This window comes from Bombina bombina, unplaced genomic scaffold (assembly GCF_027579735.1).
Source record: "Bombina bombina isolate aBomBom1 unplaced genomic scaffold, aBomBom1.pri scaffold_2429, whole genome shotgun sequence".
NCBI classification, from domain to species: Eukaryota; Metazoa; Chordata; class Amphibia; order Anura; family Bombinatoridae; genus Bombina; species Bombina bombina.
Genome location: NW_026512130.1, coordinates 6,407 through 27,181, shown reverse-complemented (window position 1 = coordinate 27,181; position 20,775 = coordinate 6,407). Strand labels below are relative to the sequence as shown.

The window sequence follows — 20,775 nt, the reverse complement described above, 5'->3', positions numbered from 1 at the left end:
TTAAGAGTTCTAAGCTTATCAACAATTTCAGTCAATGGAGCTGTATGGATGGCCTCTTCCAGGGCCTCAAACCAGAATGCCGCCGCAGCAGTGACAGGCGCAATGCATGCAAGGGGCTGTAAAATAAAACCTTGTTGAATAAACATTTTCTTAAGGTACCCCTCCAATTTTTTATCCATTGGATCTGAAAAAGCACATCTGTCCTCAACCGGGATAATGGTACGCTTTGCTAAAGTAGAAAGTGCTCCCACCACCTTAGGGACAGTCTGCCATAAGTCCCGTGTAGTGGCATCTATTGGAAACATTTTTCTAAATATAGGAGGTGGGGAAAAGGGCACACCGGGCCTATCCCACTCCTTACTAATAATTTCTGTAAGCCTTTTAGGTATTGGAAAAACATCAGTACTCACCGGCACTGCATAGTATTAATCCAGCCTACACAATTTCTCTGGCACTGCAATTGTGTCACAGTCATTCAGAGCAGCTAATACACGGAGCAAGCAATACACGGAGGTTCTCAAGCTTAAATTTAAAATTAGAAATCTCTGAATCAGGCCCCCCCGAATCAGAGACGTCACCCACAGACTGAAGCTCTCCGTCCTCAGGTTCTGCATACTGTGACGCAGTATCAGACATGGCTCTTACAGCATCTACGCGCTCTGTATCTCGTCTAACCCCAGAGCTATCGCGCTTGCCTCTCAATTCAGGCAATCTGGATAATACCTCTGACAGGGTATTATTCATGATTGCAGCCATGTCCTGCAAAGTAATCACTATGGGCGTCCCTGATGTACTTGGCGCCATATTAGCGTGCGTCCCTTGAGCGGGAGGCGAACGGTCCAACACGTGGGGAGAGTTAGTCGGCATAACTTCCCCCTCGACAGACCCCTCTGGTGACAATTCTTTTATAGATAAAGACTGATCTTTACTGTTTAAGGTGAAATCAATACATTTAGTACACATTCTCCTATGGGGCTCCACCATGGCTTTTAAACATAATGAACAAGTATCCTCTGTTTCAGACATGTTTGTACAGACTAGCAATGAGACTAGCAAGCTTGGAAAACACTTTAAAGCAAGTTAACAAGCAATATAAAAAACGTTACTGTGCCTTTAAGAGAAACAAATTTTGTCAAAATTTGAAATAACAGTGAAAAAAGGCAGTTACACTAACAAAATTTTTACAGTGTATGTAACAAGTCAGCAGAGCATTGCACCCACTTGCAAATGGATGATTAACCCCTTAATAACAAAAACAGAATAATAAATGACAAAAACGTTTTTTAAACACAGTCACAACAACTGCCACAGTCTACTGTGATTGTTACCCTCCTCAAACACGACTTTGAAGCCTTTTGAGCCCTTCAGAGATGTCCTGTATCATGCAGAGGGAAGCTGAATGTCTCTGTCAGTATTTTTAGCTGCACAGAAAAGCACTAAAATAGGCCCTTCCCACTCATATTGCAACAGTGGAAAGTTTCAGGAAACTGTCTCTAGGCAGAAATCAAACCAGCCATGTGGAAAAAAAACTAGGCCCCAATACGTTTTGTCACCAAACATATATAAAAACGATTAACATGCCAGCAAACGTTTTATATTACATTTTTATAAGAGTATGCATCTCTATTAATAAGCCTGATACCAGTAGCTATCACTGCATTTAAGGCTTTACTTACATTAATCCGGTATAAGCAGCATTTTCTAGCAAATTCCATCCCTAGAAAAATATTAACTGCACAAACCTTATTGCAGGAAAACCTGCACGCCATTCCCTCTCTGAAGTTACCTCACTCCTCAGAATATGTGAGAACAGCCATGGATCTTAGTTACTTCTGCTAAGATCATAGAAAATGCAGGCAGATTCTTCTTCTAAATACTGCCTGAGATAAACAGCACACTCCGGTACCATTTAAAAATAACAAACTTTTGATTGAAGAAATTAGGTATAAAACACCACTCTCCTCTTACGACCTCCATCTTTGTTGAGGGTTGCAAGAGAATGACTGGGTATGGCAGTTGGGGGAGGAGCTATATAGCAGCTCTGCTGTGGGTGATCCTCTTGCAACTTCCTGTTGGGAAGGAGAATATCCCATAAGTAATGGATGATCCGTGGACTGGATACACTTAACAAGAGAAAGATCAATAAATAGACAAAGCTGCAATACCAAATGCAAGCTAAGACGTTAAATATTACTTTAACATGCACCTTAATGACTGAAGTGAATATTATATTTTTGCATACCATTTCCAATGAACTGGAATATTTTTTTTGAGTATAATGATAACATTCAATATATGTAATAATCTTCTACTATACCTGGTCAATATCACCCAAATGCCCATGGATATCCTGGGAAAGTTCACGTAGTAAGCTCACTGGGCTCTTAAAAAGAGCATGGAGATTAAAGAGTAAATTCATTAATCCTTTACAAAACTGGACATCCTCTGTGAAGAGAGCAGAAACAAAGCGTCAGCTACATTAAATACAGTAGAATTGCATCATTGAATGCATAATAAAAAGACAATACAATTACGTTCACTTTGAATTTCAAAGGAGCAGCACATTATTTTCAGATCAACTTTAATGTTTCCTTTTATTTCTCGATCCCTTGCATCACATTACAGGCGACAGCCAATCACAGAATTATATGCATATGAGCTGTAAACTCATGCTTAGAGCTCCATTTAGACTGCTGCTTCTTAACGCACTTCGCCAACTGAATATCGGTGGAACTAAATCTCCCTGGACTTTTATATCCAAGGTGATCGACAGTCCCTGCTCACATGCGATTGGCCGCGCGAGCAGGGGTCTGTGATGCCAGGCAGACAGGGGTGGAGATGTCCGCCCGTCTGTCTGGCCAATGTTAAATCTAGGCCTTAGTAGGAGCTGGTGCTTCAAAGTGTGCACATAAAACTGTGAATACTCCAAGAATGAGCCTCTGTTCTTTTACAATTGTTTGGTTGTTTGCACTAGCTGCTTTTCTGATAAAGGTGCCTGTCAGACTCCAAGAACTAATCAATTTCTCCAAATGTAATGAATAATTCATATGATTTTACCTTACCTACTATATGACAGCAGTGTCTGCAACAATATATGATATTGTTTCAAGACATGCACTTTCTTGAGCTTTCCTAAGTGTGCTCAACAAAGGATAACAAGTGAACAAAGTAACTTCGATAATGGAAATAAACTGGAACTTTTTTTCTTCAATTGCACACTGAATCATGAAAATATAATTTTGTCTCTCAAGTCCCTTTGTTACTCAAGCAGCATTCACTGCCCATTAAAATGGTCCAGAAACCGAAGGCGATATCAGTTAACGTAGAACCTCCTCCTTATTGAAACTAGTAATTTCACAATGCAGATAAAGGACAACGCTGGTAACATCTAAAACTGTCTCACCAAAATTGCTCTCTTTACAAATCTTGACAGTCCAGGATAACATCTGCACAAACTGAAAGATAAACGCAAATGTGAGCAAGCAGACATTTTAACTAGCAATAAGAAAGAAAAATAACTTTTTTTGACATTACTTACTACGAGCTAAATTTCTCTTTCATTCATTTACAAATATATCAAAATGCACATTTACCTGCTGAGAAGTAGGGTCCAGAAATCTTGATAATGTAGACAGAACTGTGACTAAAAGAAGTGCCTCCTTGCTGTTAAAATCATCTTCTCCACTACTGAGCTGATTCATAAGAGATCTCTTTGGGAAAAAAGATATCCAGAACAAATTGATGTATAATACACTATACATGTTTATTTTACCTTATACTATTTATTACATATAAATATTGTGTGCTTGTTTTACATAAAGTGACAGCATAAATACAAAGAAAGATCATAGTCCATAGCTTTATATGAATGGCAATCTCATGACATTTTGTGGGTGTGCTATTGTGTGTTAATCTTAGTCTTATTAAAAATGCTTCTTTAAAAACTTAAAATTATGCTTAACTGATAATGTTCTTTTCTTCAGGCGGGGAGAGTCCACAGCTGCATTCATTACTTTTGGGAATTCAGAACCTGGCCACCAGGAGGAGGCAAAGACACCCCAGCCAAAGGCTTAAACACCTCTGACACTTCCCTCATCCCCCAGTCATTCTGCCAAGGGAACAAGGAACAGTAGGAGAAATAGCAGGGTGAAAAAGGTGCCAGAAGAACAAAACACAAAAAACAAAATTTATGCTTACCTGATAAATGTATTTCCTTCTTGACACGGTGAGTCCACGGATCATCATCAACTACTGTTGGGAATATCACTCCTGGCCAGCAGGAGGCAAAGAGCACGACAGCAGAGCTGTTAACATGAAGGTAAACTTTGGTGAATGAAAGCCTGTTTTTTAAAAATACTATTAAAAACAGGGGCACTTTCATTCATAAAAGTTTACAAAGCAGCAGTTTCATTTAAAAAAATTACCATTTTTTCTTTTCACAGCTAAAGCAACTTCCCCCACACAGAGATCCTCTATTTACACGTCAGCAATGACTAATCCGGCTTCCTCCAATCACAGCTTTCCCCCCAGGGTAGTCATTGCCTGAGGCCATGCTGTGATTGGAGGAAGCCGGATTAGTCATTGCTGACGTGTGAAGAGAGGATCTCTAGGTGAAGGAAGCTGGTCTAGCTGTGAAAAGAAAAAAAGGTAATTTTTTTTACAAAACGGCTGCTTTGTAAACTTTGATGAATGAAAGTGCCCCTGTTTTTATTAGTATTTTTAAAAAACGGGCTTTCATTCACCAAAGTTTACCTTCACTTTAAATATCACTTCCCTTCCCACAACCCCCAGTCATTCAACCAAAGGAAAGGAGAGAAAGGAAATAACACAAGGCGCAGAGGTGCCTGAGGTTTATATAAAAATACCTGTCTGAAAAAAATAGGGAGGGTCGTGGACTCAATGTGTCAAGAAATAAATACATTTATCAGGTAAGCATAAATTTTGTTTTCTTTCTAATGAGACGGTGAGTCCACGGATCATCATTAATTACTGTTGGGAATCAATACCCAAACTAGAGGACACAGATGATACGGGAGTGCAAAATAGGTAACCTGAAAACAGAAGGCACCACTGCTTGCAGAACCTTTCTCCCAAAAGAACCTCATTCGAGGCAAACACATGAAATTTAAAGAATTTGCAAAAAAGACCAAGTTGCCGCCCTTACAAATCTGTTCTACAGAGGGATTTTTCTTGAAGGCCCAAGAGGAAGACACCGCTCTAGTGGAGTGAGCTGTAATTCTCCCAGGAGGCTGCTGTCCAGCAGTCACAGAAAACCTATGATCACACTTCTCAATCAGAGAGAAAGAGATGTGACAGAAGCTTTCTGGCCTATACGCTTTCCAGGAAAACAACAAACAATGCAAAAGAATGACAAAGTCCTTTGAGGCCTGAAGAAAAACGTAAGGCCCTGCACAACATCTAAGTTGTGCAACAGACGATCATTATGAAAAGAAGGATCAGGGCAGAGAGAAGGAACAACAATTTCCTGATTAATTTTCTGCCTGAAAACATCCTAGAAGGAAAACCAAAACTTGGTACGAAGAACTGCCTTATCTGCCTGAAATACGAGATAAGGAGAATCACACTGCAAAACTAGGAGTTCGGAACCCTCCAAACATAAGAAACATCAGAAAGAAACAAAACTTTCCAAGATCACAACGTAATCTATGGAATGCATACGCTCAAAAGTAGCCAGTTGAAAAACCTTAAAAACAAGGTTAAAGCTACAAAGAGGAGCAACTGACTTAAACACAGGCCTGATTCTGACCAGGCCTGATAAAATGATAGTACATCTGGGACATCCGCCAGATGCATTGGCAGCAGAATGGATAGAGCAGAATCTGACCCTTGAGGGTACTAACAGATAACCCCTTTTCAAGGCCTTCCTGGGAAAAAAAGAAAAGATCCTTGGGATCCTGCCATACATTATAGTAAATCTTCATAGGATAGACTACGAGTCAGAATCATGGTCTTCATGGTCTGAATGATCGATTCAGGACCCCACGCTTACTTAACATCAAGAGTTCAATCTCCAAGCTGACAGCTTCCGAGAAAGATATTTGGATGAAGTTTCCTCCCTCAGAGGTAGAGAAGATACCTCTACTGACTCAGTCTACCAAATACTGCGAGGCCACGCAGAAGCAATTATAAAAACCCATGTTCTCTCCTACTTGATCCGAACGATGACTTGCGGAAGGAGAACAAACAGAGGAAAAGGATATGCAACCTGAAATTCCAAGTAACTATTAGAAAGTCTTGAGGATCTCCTGACTGCAAAACAAACCTAAGAACTTGATGTTCTGACGAGACGCCATCAGAACTAATTCTGGTAATTCCCAATAGGATGTTCACCTGGAGAACACTTCCGGATGGAGATCCCACTCACCGGGAAAGGAAGTCTATCTGCTCAGAAGTCTGCTTCCCAGTTGTCCACTCCAGAAAAGTGGATGGCAAATAGACAATAACTGTGAGAACCCACCCACAGAAAAAATCTTTAAAAATCTCAAACACTTCCTTCGTGGCTAAGGAACCCAGAGTTCCTCCCTGGAGGTTGATGTAAGCCACAATACTATGTTGTCTGACTAGAACCCGATAAAATAAGACAACTGAGGCCAAACCAACAGAGCATTAAAAATTGCTCTCAACTCCAAATGATAAAGGAGAGAGCAGACTTCTCCCAGGATCAAAATCCCTGTGCCTTCAGTCCCAGATTCCTCCCCAGCCCATCAGGCTGGTGCCCGCGGTCACAATCGCCCAGCAAGGTCTCAGAAACATGTGTCTTGAGACCGAGGTTCCTGAGAAAACCACCACAGGAAAAATACTCTTGGCGGTCGATCCAGACCTATTCTCTGAGACAATCCTGATAATCCCCATTCCACTGTCTGAGAATGCACAGCTACAGAGCGCTCAACTAAATTGTGTCTATAGAAGCAACCATCAGACCAATCACCTCCATACACTGAAGCACTGAAGGCAAACAGTAGACTGAAGCAAGAGGCAAAAGGAAGGCTCTTGGCCTTTCTGACCTCCGTCAGAAAGAATTTCATTGATAGGGAAACAATAATAGTCTTTAAGCAGACTATCCTTCTAGCTGGAACAAGGGAGCTCTTTCCCAGCTCCACTTCCAATCGTGGAGCGAAGACAGACAACAAAAACCTCCCAATAAGATTTTGCTTGTAGAAAGATGGCACCTGAACCAATAAGTTGTCCAGGCAGGACGCCACTGCAATCCCGGAACCGAATCTCAGCCCAGAAAACCATGAAAAAACTCTGGGAACTGTGACAAAATCAATGTTGAACCACAAACTGAAAAAGTTTGATCCTTTTGAAAGGGAACCTGAGGGCACACTTCCTTTAGGTCTAAGGTTGTTATAAACTGACCCTCTTGCACCAAGGAAGAATGGAGCAAATAGTCTCCATCTTGAAGGATGGAATTCTGAGAAAAATGTTTAAATATTTCAGGTCCAAATTAAGACGAGAAATTCCCTCTTCTTTGGAACCATGAATAAGATGGAAAAGAAACCAAACCCTGTTCCTAGACTGGAACTGAAACAATCACTCCCTTGGAGGAAGTACCAAAAGATGCCACACAAACCAAATAGCAAAGGCCTCTATTACTTTAAGTACCATGCGTCATGATATTTAAAGGAGACAGCTTATTACAGACAGTAGATGAGGAAAAAAGATTCCCGTCGACAACAGGAGAATTTTTAAAGATGAATCCTAGTATGTATAAAAGTATCTAGATTCTTGGGGATTGAGAACGACAAGAGAATCTAAGTCTACCAGGTTGCCAAACCTTCCTAAATAATAACCAAAGGTGTACAGGCTTGAATCTGAAGAGAACTACTTCAGCACCAGATGAAGAAATTATACTGTCTGAATCGGAGTTATAACCCTCAAATGCTATAGACTATCCTCCTCTATCAACCTATAAGGAAAGCAGTCTGTGTAGAAGCAAGCGAAGCAGAACCCTTACTATCTGATTCAATAAATTTCCTCTTGAGATTTCCCCTTAAGCAAGGAAAAGCAGATAATGCCACAGATACCAGAAGACACCTGGGCAGACATTAAAAAAAACTCCTCTAGGAGCTTGAGAGGAACCGCAGGCCACAGCATGAGTCGCCAAAAAAGGTTTGGGACATTAAAGGAGAAACTGTGGCATAGCCTAAACAGCATCTTCCAGGGAGTCATGAGGCTAAAAATAAATTCATGGAATTAAAATATTAAAAATAAATAAAATATTATATCTAATATATTTAGGAACAGACCTCTGTTCCATTCCTTGTTAAAAGAAATAATTCATTGGATTATGATAATGATTCCTTAAGAAAAGGAAATCTAACAAACCACGGAAATGCATGTGGAACCTATGTAAAATAGACACTCCAAGAATAAGCAGGACAACATTTTATTTACAAAAATTGGAAATGAAAACATGCATATTCCACAAGCCTAGATAAAATTATATCAGGATTCCTAAATATAAAGTTTAATAACCCACACTTAGGAACATCCTTTAGAATAAATACAGAAGAAGAGCATGAGTTGCGATGACTCTGTTACCCAGTACTATCGTGTCCCAAAACACATTTCTCTCCTAATCCTCAGAGACGTTAGAACGGAAACGCTGCTCTGCTCTCTGACTGAGAACGAGGCGGGGCTATCGATACTGAAAAACACATTACAAAATGGTGCGTCTCCGTGCCTGAGGAGGAGGAGACGGGAACAAGAAGACAGCATGGAGGTGAAACAGTATCAAAATATCTGAATATACTCCTCCAAAGCCACAGGCGTCCTGCAGCAAAGGAGGACTTAGTGGCACAAGTCGCCAACCCTAGGCATTAGTACTAAGCCATGGTGGGACACCATCCAAATCCACCTCAAGGAGGGAAAAACTTAACCAGCACAGCGCGAACACTCAAGCAAAAGCATAATTCAATCTGAAGAGAACCCAAAGAGAAACTAACTCCTCATCCAAGGAGAAAAATCACCATCCAACCAGTTACACCGGCACCACGTGGATGATATAAGCCGTAAGGAACAGAGATTATTGCCCAACCAGGACCAGCCTGCTACAAAGGGCATTCAAACTGACCCAGGCCACAGAAAAATCAAGATCCCACAGGATCAACAAAACTAAGGACACAACAATGTACTGAAACCTTAACATGCAACTTCCACGGAAGTGCTCAAGCGACAAAGTCGCCAGTATAAAATTCCAGAAAAGAAATGTTTCCCAACGATAAAATTATAACAGACATGAGCTTCCAAAATAAATAAAACACATCCTAACCGGATCAAAGAAAAAGAAGGCAGCACCGCAGTTAAACGCCCAAGAAGAATGGGTACACTAACAGGACCAGCCAATCAGAGACCCCATTCCTTTAATGCTCAGAACTGGAATAAGATACCCAAAAAAACACAACAACAAAAAAAACAGGAAATCGAAGACGATGAGATTAACTGCATCCCCACACGTCTAACCCAGCATGCCGTCTGAAACAGAAGACCGCGGATCCCCCAACCTATAAGGACTGGGATCCTTCAGCACCGCCAAAACATGCCGCAGCAGGACACCAAGGTGCACCAGTCTATAACGAAAAGTAATACTTACCTCTGCCGGGGCAAGTGACAACCCTGGACCCGAGGGTTGGACCCCTGAAGCTTCAGAGGAAACCGCTTCCTCAGATGGCTGACCTGACCCAAGCGATCCCACGTCTGACGAGTCCTGGTTAGCAGAACACGGACAGTATCTAAACAACACCTCCCTCTCTGGAAGATGTAATTTTGCCAACGCCATAGATATGGCCATGCGGAACCGTGCCGTAACCTCTGGAGGAAACAAGCTGCCTTAAAGAGAAGGAGTAACGGCATTAGGGACACCTGCTTGTGTAGCCAAGGAAGTTTTCTATTCCGGGAGAAGAGAGCACTCTAAAGTGGCATTCGGAACATAACGGATGGGCATGGATTACCCAGGCCATTTCATACTCGAAGTAGACTCTGAATCAGAATCCTCCATAACTTGGTGTATAAAATTATGGATAGAAAAAAAATAAAAACGGCACCTTACACCCCCCAATGGCTGGGACACTCACAACCTCCTGTGACAAAGACAACTAGCGAGCAGATTCTAACCTTCGCCACATGGTCAGGAATACAGAGTGGAGAACAGAATGTGACCACGCCTAGTCACAAGGTACACAGTGCAGGCCAGAAAAAAGTGCGCCAAGGCCACCAGGGCCGCGCAGCCTGACAAAAAGGCCGTTATGTTCCGATACAGCCACAAGCCCAAATTTCACTACACATTAGCAGACAGAATCACATAACAAACATGAATAAAGTTCCCCTGTTCAATAACCCCCCTCAGGAGATATTAACTCATGATTCCATAAAGATAAAGGAGTCTCACTGAGACCCTGACTTCTTCGTTTACATTACATTCACATCATCAAAGTAAAATTAAACGATCTTAACGGAATCTACGCCGTGGATCAGGAACACGACCCTTCAAATGTGACATATAGTAGCTTCGCTTCTGACATGGACTTGAGAGAAAAAACCAGGCGGCGAAACTAATCAATACGGATTGCTAAGGAGCTGTTAACATGAGTCGGGATGGTTTCGCAGAAAGACTCTCCCTGCATCTCCGGACTCTAACATTCATCCATGCTCTCACTGAGAGGCTGATAGGATTGCTTAAAGGGACACTGAACCCAATTTTTTTCTTTTGTGATTCAGATAGAGCATGCAATTTTAAGCAACTTTCTAATTTACTCCTATTATCAATTTTTCTTTGTTCTCTTGCTATCTTCATTTGAAAAAGAAGGCATCTAAGTTTTTTTTGTTTCAGACTATGGACAGCACTTTTTTATTGGTGGATCAATTTATCCACCAATCAGCAAGGACAACCCAGGTTGTTCACTAAAAATGGGCCGGCATCTAAACTTACATTCTTGCAGTTCAAATAAAGATACCAAGAGAAGGAAGACAATTTGATAATAGGAGTAAATTAGAAAGTTGCTTAAAATGGCAGGGTTCAGTGTCCCTTTAAAACTCCAGTTCCATTTTGAAGAGTACTACCCTCCATAAGAGACTATCTTTAATCTTCCGACACTTCTCTGCCAACCTCCTGTGACGAAAGGCAAAGAATGACTGGGGGATGAAGGAAGTGGAAGGGGGGGGGGGGTATTTAAGCCTTTGGCTGGGGTGTCTTTGCCTCCTCCTGGTGGCCAGGTTCTGAATTCCCAAAAGTAATGAATGCAGCTGTGAACTCTCCCCATTTATGAAGAAAATTATCAGATCACTCCTAGAATGGCACCTTTTGTTTAAGATGAGAATATCCTCATCTGAAGTGGCACAGACGTACAACTTTGAATATATATTTACTCCAACTGCAAATGTTACGTTTATAGTAAATGAAAGAAAACGGATTAAAAATAAAGTGCTCTAAGAAATGTTTTTATTTTTACCTTAGCATGTTCCTATAAATTAACACATTAACACACAAGGGTGGTATGAAAAACATTATATTTTGTAATTGAACCATTTTATGTTATCTAGTTTGGATACCTCTTTAGAATCTAAAAGACTTGAGAAAAACATAATTTATGTAAGAACTTACCTGATAAATTAATTTCTTTCATATTGGCAAGAGTCCCATGACGTATGGGATATACAATCCTACCAGGAGGGGCAAAGTTTCCCAAACCTCAAAATGCCTATAAATACACCCCTCACCACACCCACAATTCAGTTTAACAAATAGTCAAGTAGTGGGGTGATAAGGAAAGGTGTAAAAAAGCATCAACAAAGGAATTTGGAAATAATTGTGCTTTATACAAAAAAATAATAACCACCATAAAAAAGGGTGGGCCTCATGGAATCTTGCCAATATGAAAGAAATTAATTTATGAAGAAACTGTAAAGTTCTAGGAATTCTAAAAGAATGCCAAAAGAATTTATGAGAACACCATGAAATCTAAGTCTTCCAAACTCGATAATAAATCTTTCTAAAATCAGATTTACAAGCCTGCAACATAGTATTAATCACGGAATCAGAAAAACATCTATAACTAAGCACTAAGCGTTCAATTTCCATACCTTTAAATTTAATGATTTGAGATCCTGATGGAAAAACGGACCTTGAGATAGAAAGTCTGGCCTTAATGGAAGTGGCCACGGTTGGCAACTGGACATCCGAACAAGATCCTCATACCAAAACCTGTGAGGCCAAGCTGGAGCCACCAGCAACACAAACGATTGCTCCATGATGATTTTGGAGATCACTTTTGGAAGAAGAACTAGAGGCGGGAAAATATAAGCCGGTTGAAAACACCAAGGAAGTGTCAACGCATCCACTGCTTCCGCCTAAGGATCCCTGGACCTTCACAGGTACCTGGGAAGTTTCTTGTTTAGATGAGATGCCATCAGATCTATTTCTGGAAGCCCCCACATCTGAACAACTTGAAAACACACATCTGGGTGGAGAGACCATTCTCCCGGATGTAAAGTCTGACGACTGAGGTAACCCGCTTCCCAATTGTCTACACCTGGGATATGAGCCGCAGAAATTAGACAGGAGCTGGATTCCGCCCAAACAAGTATCCAAGATACTTCTTTCATAGCTTGAGGACTGCGAGTCCCACCCTGATGATTGACATATGTCACAGTTGTGATATTGTCTGTCTGAAAACAAATGAACGGTTCTCTCTTCAACAGAGGCCAAAATTGAAGAGCCCTGAGAATCGCACAAAATATTTCTTGGTAATCTCTCTCTTGAGATTTCCAAACCACTTATGCTTTCAGAGATCCTCAAACAACTCCCCAACCTGAAAGACTTGCATCAGTCCAGGTTGGATGAACGAAAGAGGCCCCTAGAATTATACGATGGTGATCTAACCACCAAGTCAGAGAAAGTCAAACATTGGGATTTAAGGATATTAATTGTGATATCCTTGTATAACCCCTGCACCATTGGTTCAGCATACTAAGATGGAGAGGTCTCATATGAAAACGAGCAAAGGGGATTGCGTCCGATGCTATAGTCATGAGACCTAAAACTTCCATACACAAAGCTACTGAAAGGAATGACACTGAATCTATCTGGGAACTCTTGTCTGAGGAATCAAATAACTTTTTGGTAAATTGATCCTCCAACCATGTCAAACAACAGTAGTTGATGTGTATGAGATTCTGCAAAACGTAAAGACTGAGCAAGTACCAAGATATCGTCCAAATAAGAAAACACCGCAACACCCCGCTCTTTGATAACAGAGAGTAGGACACAGAGAACCTTTGAAAATATTCTTGGAATGTTCGCTAGGCCAAAAAGAGAAAAGAGAATCTCAGGAACTGATAGCGATCTGGATTAATCAGAATATGAAGATATGCATCCTGCTAGTCTATTGTGGGCATTTAATGCCCTTGCTGAACAAAGGGCAGAATAGACCTTATAGTCACCATTTTGAAAGTTGGTACTCTTACATATCGATTAAAAAAATTTAGATCCAAAACTGGTCTGAATGAATTTTCTTTCTTTGGGACAATGAATAGATTTGAATAAAACCCCAGACCCTGTTCCTGAAACGGAACTGGCATGATTACCCAAGATAACTCCAGGTCTGAAACACACTTCAGGAAAGCCTGAGTCTTTACTGGGTTTGCTGGAATGCATGAGAGAAATTTTTTTTCTCACAGGCGGTCTTACTCTAAATCCTATTCTGTACCCCTGAGAGACAATATTCTGAATCCAATGATTTTGGACTGAATTAATCCAAACATCTTTGAAAAATCTTAATCTGCCCCCTACCAGCTGAGCTGGAATAAGGGCCGCACCTTCATGCCAACTTGGGGGCTGGCTTTAATCTCTTAAATGGCTTGGATTTATTCCAATTTGAAGAAGGCTTCCAATTGGAAACAGATTCCTTGGGGGAAGAATTAGTTTATGTTCCTTATTTAAGAACGAAAACGGTTAGAAGCTTTAGATTTACCCATAAATCTTTATCCTGAGGCAAAAAACTCCCTTCCCCCCAGTGACAGTTGAAATTATTAAATCCAACTGTGAACCAAATGATGTATTACCTTGGAAAGAAAGAGATAGCAATCTGGACTTAGAAGTCATATCAGCATTCCAAGATTTAAGCCACAAAGCTCTTCTAGCTAAAATAGCTAAAGACATAGATTTAACATAAATTTTGATTATATCAAAAAAACAGAATTTATGCTTACCTGATAAATTACTTTCTCTTACGGTGTATCCAGTCCACGGATTCATCCTTACTTGTGGGATATTCTCATTCCATACAGGAAGTGGCAAAGAGAGCACACAGCAGAGCTGTCCATATAGCTCCCCCTCAGGCTTCGCCCCCCCAGTCATTCGACCGACGGTTAGGAGAAAAAAGAGAAACCATAGGGTGCAGTGGTGACTGTAGTTTTACAAAAATAAATTTGAACCTGACTTAATTGCCAGGGCGGGCCGTGGACTGGATACACCGTAAGAGAAAACAGAATTTATGTTTACCTGATAAATTACTTTCTCCAACGGTGTGTCCGGTCCACGGCGTCATCCTTACTTGTGGGATATTCTCTTCCCCAACAGGAAATGGCAAAGAGCCCAGCAAAGCTGGTCACATGATCCCTCCTAGGCTCCGCCTACCCCAGTCATTCGACCGACGTTAAGGAGGAATATTTGCATAGGAGAAACCATATGGTACCGTGGTGACTGTAGTTAAAGAAAATAAATTATCAGACCTGATTAAAAAAACCAGGGCGGGCCGTGGACCGGACACACCGTTGGAGAAAGTAATTTATCAGGTAAACATAAATTCTGTTTTCTCCAACATAGGTGTGTCCGGTCCACGGCGTCATCCTTACTTGTGGGAACCAATACCAAAGCTTTAGGACACGGATGAAGGGAGGGAGCAAATCAGGTCACCTAAATGGAAGGCACCACGGCTTGCAAAACCTTTCTCCCAAAAATAGCCTCAGAAGAAGCAAAAGTATCAAACTTGTAAAATTTGGTAAAAGTGTGCAGTGAAGACCAAGTCGCTGCCCTACATATCTGATCAACAGAAGCCTCATTCTTGAAGGCCCATGTGGAAGCCACAGCCCTAGTGGAATGAGCTGTGATTCTTTCGGGAGGCTGCCGTCCGGCAGTCTCGTAAGCCAATCTGATGATGCTTTTAATCCAAAAAGAGAGAGAGGTAGAAGTTGCTTTTTGACCTCTCCTTTTACCGGAATAAACAACAAACAAGGAAGATGTTTGTCTAAAAACCTTTGTAGCATCTAAATAGAATTTTAGAGCGCGAACAACATCCAAATTGTGCAACAAACGTTCCTTCTTTGAAACTGGTTTCGGACACAGAGAAGGTACGATAATCTCCTGGTTAATGTTTTTGTTAGAAACAACTTTTGGAAGAAAACCAGGTTTAGTACGTAAAACCACCTTATCTGCATGGAACACCAGATAAGGAGGAGAACACTGCAGAGCAGATAATTCTGAAACTCTTCTAGCAGAAGAAATTGCAACTAAAAACAAAACTTTCCAAGATAATAACTTAATATCAACGGAATGCAAGGGTTCAAACGGAACCCCCTGAAGAACTGAAAGAACTAAATTGAGACTCCAAGGAGGAGTCAAAGGTTTGTAAACAGGCTTAATTCTAACCAGAGCCTGAACAAAGGCTTGAACATCTGGCACAGCGGCCAGCTTTTTGTGAAGTAACACAGACAAGGCAGAAATCTGTCCCTTCAGGGAACTTGCAGATAATCCTTTTTCCAATCCTTCTTGAAGGAAGGATAGAATCCTAGGAATCTTAACCTTGTCCCAAGGGAATCCTTTAGATTCACACCAACAGATATATTTTTTCCAAATTTTGTGGTAAATCCTTCTAGTTACAGGCTTTCTGGCCTGAACAAGAGTATCGATAACAGAATCTGAGAACCCTCGCTTCGATAAGATCAAGCGTTCAATCTCCAAGCAGTCAGCTGGAGTGAAACCAGATTCGGATGTTCGAACGGACCCTGAACAAGAAGGTCTCGTCTCAAAGGTAGCTTCCAAGGTGGAGCCGATGACATATTCACCAGATCTGCATACCAAGTCCTGCGTGGCCACGCAGGAGCTATCAAGATCACCGACGCCCTCTCCTGATTGATCCTGGCTACCAGCCTGGGGATGAGAGGAAACGGCGGGAACACATAAGCTAGTTTGAAGGTCCAAGGTGCTACTAGTGCATCCACTAGAGCCGCCTTGGGATCCCTGGATCTGGACCCGTAGCAAGGAACTTTGAAGTTCTGACGAGAGGCCATCAGATCCATGTCTGGAATGCCCCACAGCTGAGTGACTTGGGCAAAGATTTCCGGATGGAGTTCCCACTCCCCCGGATGCAATGTCTGACGACTCAGAAAATCCGCTTCCCAATTTTCCACTCCTGGGATGTGGATAGCAGACAGGTGGCAGGAGTGAGACTCCGCCCATAGAATGATTTTGGTCACTTCTTCCATCGCCAGGGAACTCCTTGTTCCCCCCTGATGGTTGATGTACGCAACAGTTGTCATGTTGTCTGATTGAAACCGTATGAACTTGGCCCTCGCTAGCTGAGGCCAAGCCTTGAGAGCATTGAATATCGCTCTCAGTTCCAGAATATTTATCGGTAACAGAGATTCTTCCCGAGACCAAAGACCCTGAGCTTTCAGGGATCCCCAGACCGCGCCCCAGCCCATCAGACTGGCGTCGGTCGTGACAATGACCCACTCTGGTCTGCGGAATGTCATCCCTCGTGACAGGTTGTCCAGGGACAGCCACCAACGGAGTGAGTCTCTGGTCCTCTGATTTACTTGTATCTTCGGAGACAAGTCTGTATAGTCCCCATTCCACTGACTGAGCATGCACAGTTGTAATGGTCTTAGATGAATGCGCGCAAAAGGAACTATGTCCATTGCCGCTACCATCAACCCGATTACTTCCATGCACTGAGCTATGGAAGGAAGAGGAACGGAATGAAGTATCCGACAAGAGTCTAGAAGTTTTGTTTGTCTGGCCTCTGTCAGAAAAATCCTCATTTCTAAGGAGTCTATTATTGTTCCCAAGAAGGGAACCCTTGTTGACGGAGATAGAGAACTCTTTTCCACGTTCACTTTCCATCCGTGAGATCTGAGAAAGGCCAGGACAATGTCCGTGTGAGCCTTTGCTTGAGGAAGGGACGACGCTTGAATCAGAATGTCGTCCAAGTAAGGTACTACAGCGATGCCCCTTGGTCTTAGCACAGCTAGAAGGGACCCTAGTACCTTTGTGAAAATCCTTGGAGCAGTGGCTAATCCGAAAGGAAGCGCCACGAACTGGTAATGTTTGTCCAGGAATGCGAACCTCAGGAACCGATGATGTTCCTTGTGGATAGGAATATGTAGATACGCATCCTTTAAATCCACCGTGGTCATGAATTGACCTTCCAGGATGGAAGGAAGAATAGTTCGAATGGTTTCCATCTTGAACGATGGAACCTTGAGAAACTTGTTTAAGATCTTGAGATCTAAGATTGGTCTGAACGTTCCCTCTTTTTTGGGAACTATGAACAGATTGGAGTAGAACCCCATCCCTTGTTCTCTTAATGGAACAGGATGAATCACTCCCATTTTTAACAGGTCTTCTACACAATGTAAGAATGCCTGTCTTTTTATGTGGTCTGAAGACAACTGAGACCTGTGGAACCTCCCCCTTGGGGGAAGTCCCTTGAATTCCAGAAGATAACCTTGGGAGACTATTTCTAGCGCCCAAGGATCCAGAACATCTCTTGCCCAAGCCTGAGCGAAGAGAGAGAGTCTGCCCCCCACCAGATGTCTTGGTAGCAGTGGCAGGCTTCTTGGCCTGCTTACCCTTGTTCCAGCCTTGCATTGGTCTCCAAGCTGGCTTGGCTTGAGAAGTATTACCCTCTTGCTTAGAGGACGTAGCACTTTGGGCTGGTCCGTTTCTACGAAAGGGACGAAAATTAGGTTTATTTTTTGCCTTGAAAGGCCGATCCTGAGGAAGGGCGTGGCCCTTACCCCCAGTGATATCAGAGATAATCTCTTTCAAGTCAGGGCCAAACAGCGTTTTCCCCTTGAAAGGAATGTTAAGTAGCTTGTTCTTGGAAGACGCATCAGCCGACCAAGATTTCAACCAAAGCGCTCTGCGCGCCACAATAGCAAACCCAGAATTCTTAGCCGCTAACCTAGCCAATTGCAAAGTGGCGTCTAGGGTGAAAGAATTAGCCAATTTGAGAGCATTGATTCTGTCCATAATCTCCTCATAAGGAGGAGAATCACTATCGACCGCCTTTATCAGCTCATTGAACCAGAAACATGCGGCTGTAGCGACAGGGACAATGCATGAAATTGGTTGTAGAAGGTAACCCTGCTGAACAAACATCTTTTTAAGCAAACCTTCTAATTTTTTATCCATAGGATCTTTGAAAGCACAACTATCCTCTATGGGTATAGTGGTGCGTTTGTTTAAAGTGGAAACCGCTCCCTCGACCTTGGGGACTGTCTGCCATAAGTCCTTTCTGGGGTCGACCATAGGAAACAATTTTTTAAATATGGGGGGAGGGACGAAAGGAATACCGGGCCTTTCCCATTCTTTATTAACAATGTCCGCCACCCGCTTGGGTATAGGAAAAGCTTCTGGGAGCCCCGGCACCTCTAGGAACTTGTCCATTTTACATAGTTTCTCTGGGATGACCAACTTGTCACAATCATCCAGAGTGGATAATACCTCCTTAAGCAGAATGCGGAGATGTTCCAACTTAAATTTAAATGCAATCACATCAGGTTCAGCTTGTTGAGAAATGTTCCCTGAATCAGTAATTTCTCCCTCAGACAAAACCTCCCTGGCCCCATCAGACTGGGTTAGGGGCCCTTCAGAAATATGATTATCAGCGTCGTCATGCTCTTCAGTATCTAAAACAGAGCAGTCGCGCTTACGCTGATAAGTGTTCATTTTGGCTAAAATGTTTTTGACAGAATTATCCATTACAGCCGTTAATTGTTGCATAGTAAGGAGTATTGGCGCGCTAGATGTACTAGGGGCCTCCTGAGTGGGCAAGACTCGTGTAGACGAAGGAGGGAATGATGCAGTACCATGCTTACTCCCCTCACTTGAGGAATCATCTTGGGCATCATTGTCATAGTCACATAAATCACATTTATTTAAATGAATAGGAATTCTGGCTTCCCCACATTCAGAACACAGTCTATCTGGTAGTTCAGACATGTTAAACAGGCATAAACTTGATAACAAAGTACAAAAAACGTTTTAAAATAAAACCGTTACTGTCACTTTAAATTTGCGAAAAAACATGAAGGAATTGTTCAAAATTCACCAAATTTTCACCACAGTGTCTTAAAGCCTTAAAAGTATTGCACACCAAATTTGGAAGCTTTAACCCTTAAAATAACGGAACCGGAGCCGTTTTGCACTTTAACCCCTTTACAGTCCCTGGTATCTGCTTTGCTGAGACCCAACCAAGCCCCAAGGGGAATACGATACCAAATGACGCCTTCAGAAAGTCTTTTCTAAGTATCAGAGCTCCTCTCACATGCGACTGCATGCCATGCCTCTCAAAAACAAGTGCGCAACACCGGCGCGAAAATGAGGCTCTGCCTATGCTTTGGGAAAGCCCCTAAAGAATAAGGTGTCTAAAACAGTGCCTGCCGATATTATTATATCAAAATACCCAGATAAAATGATTCCTCAAGGCTAAATATGTGTTAATAATGAATCGATTTAGCCCAGAAAAAGTCTACAGTCTTAATAAGCCCTTTTTGAAGCCCTTATTTACAATCGTAATAAACATGGCTTACCGGATCCCATAGGGAAAATGACAGCTTCCAGCATTACATCGTCTTGTTAGAATGTGTCATACCTCAAGCAGCAAGAGACTGCTCACTGTTCCCCCAACTGAAGTTAATTGCTCTCAACAGTCCTGTGTGGAACAGCCATGGATTTTAGTGACGGTTGCTAAAATCATTTTCCTCATACAAACAGAAATCTTCATCTCTTTTCTGTTTCTGAGTAAATAGTACATACCAGCACTATTTTAAAATAACAAACTCTTGATTGAATAATAAAAACTACAGTTAAACACTAAAAAACTCTAAGCCATCTCCGTGGAGATGTTGCCTGTACAACGGCAAAGAGAATGACTGGGGTAGGCGGAGCCTAGGAGGGATCATGTGACCAGCTTTGCTGGGCTCTTTGCCATTTCCTGTTGGGGAAGAGAATATCCCACAAGTAAGGATGACGCCGTGGACCGGACACACCTATGTTGGAGAAAGTAATTTATCAGGTAAGCATAAATTCTGTTTTCTCTTACATGGTGTATCCAGTCCACGGATTTATCCTTACTTGTGGGATACCAATACCAAAGCTTTAGGACACGGATGAAGGGAGGGAACAAGTCAGGTAACCTAAACGGAAGGCACCACTGTTTGCAAAACCTTAAACCTTTCTCCCAAAAAAAGCCTCCGAAGAAGCAAAAGTATCGAATTTGTAAAATTTGGCGATTGTATGCAGTGAAGACCAAGTCGCTGCCTTACAAATCTGTTCAACAGAAGCCTCATTCTTGAAAGCCCATGTGGAAGCCAAAGCTCTGGTGGAATGAGCTGTAATTCGTTCAGGAGGCTGCTGTCCAGCAGTCTCATAAGCCAATCGGATGATGCTTTTCAGCCAGAAGGAAAGAGAGGTAGCAGTCGCTTTCTGACCTCTCCTCTTACCAGAATAGACAACAAACAAGGATGATG

At 42.1% G+C, this 20,775-nt stretch overlaps 1 long non-coding RNA gene across 1 annotated transcript; it reads right to left on the bottom strand.

Annotated features, from left to right (window-relative positions):
* Window positions 1–2,316: 2,316 nt before the first annotated feature.
* Window positions 2,317–3,703, bottom strand: LOC128644139 (uncharacterized). The gene is made up of 3 exons (XR_008399928.1): window positions 3,594–3,703; window positions 3,404–3,455; window positions 2,317–2,445 (listed from the first exon to the last, which is right to left on the bottom strand). It is a non-coding gene; the product is annotated as an uncharacterized LOC128644139 (long non-coding RNA).
* Window positions 3,704–20,775: the final 17,072 nt, after the last annotated feature.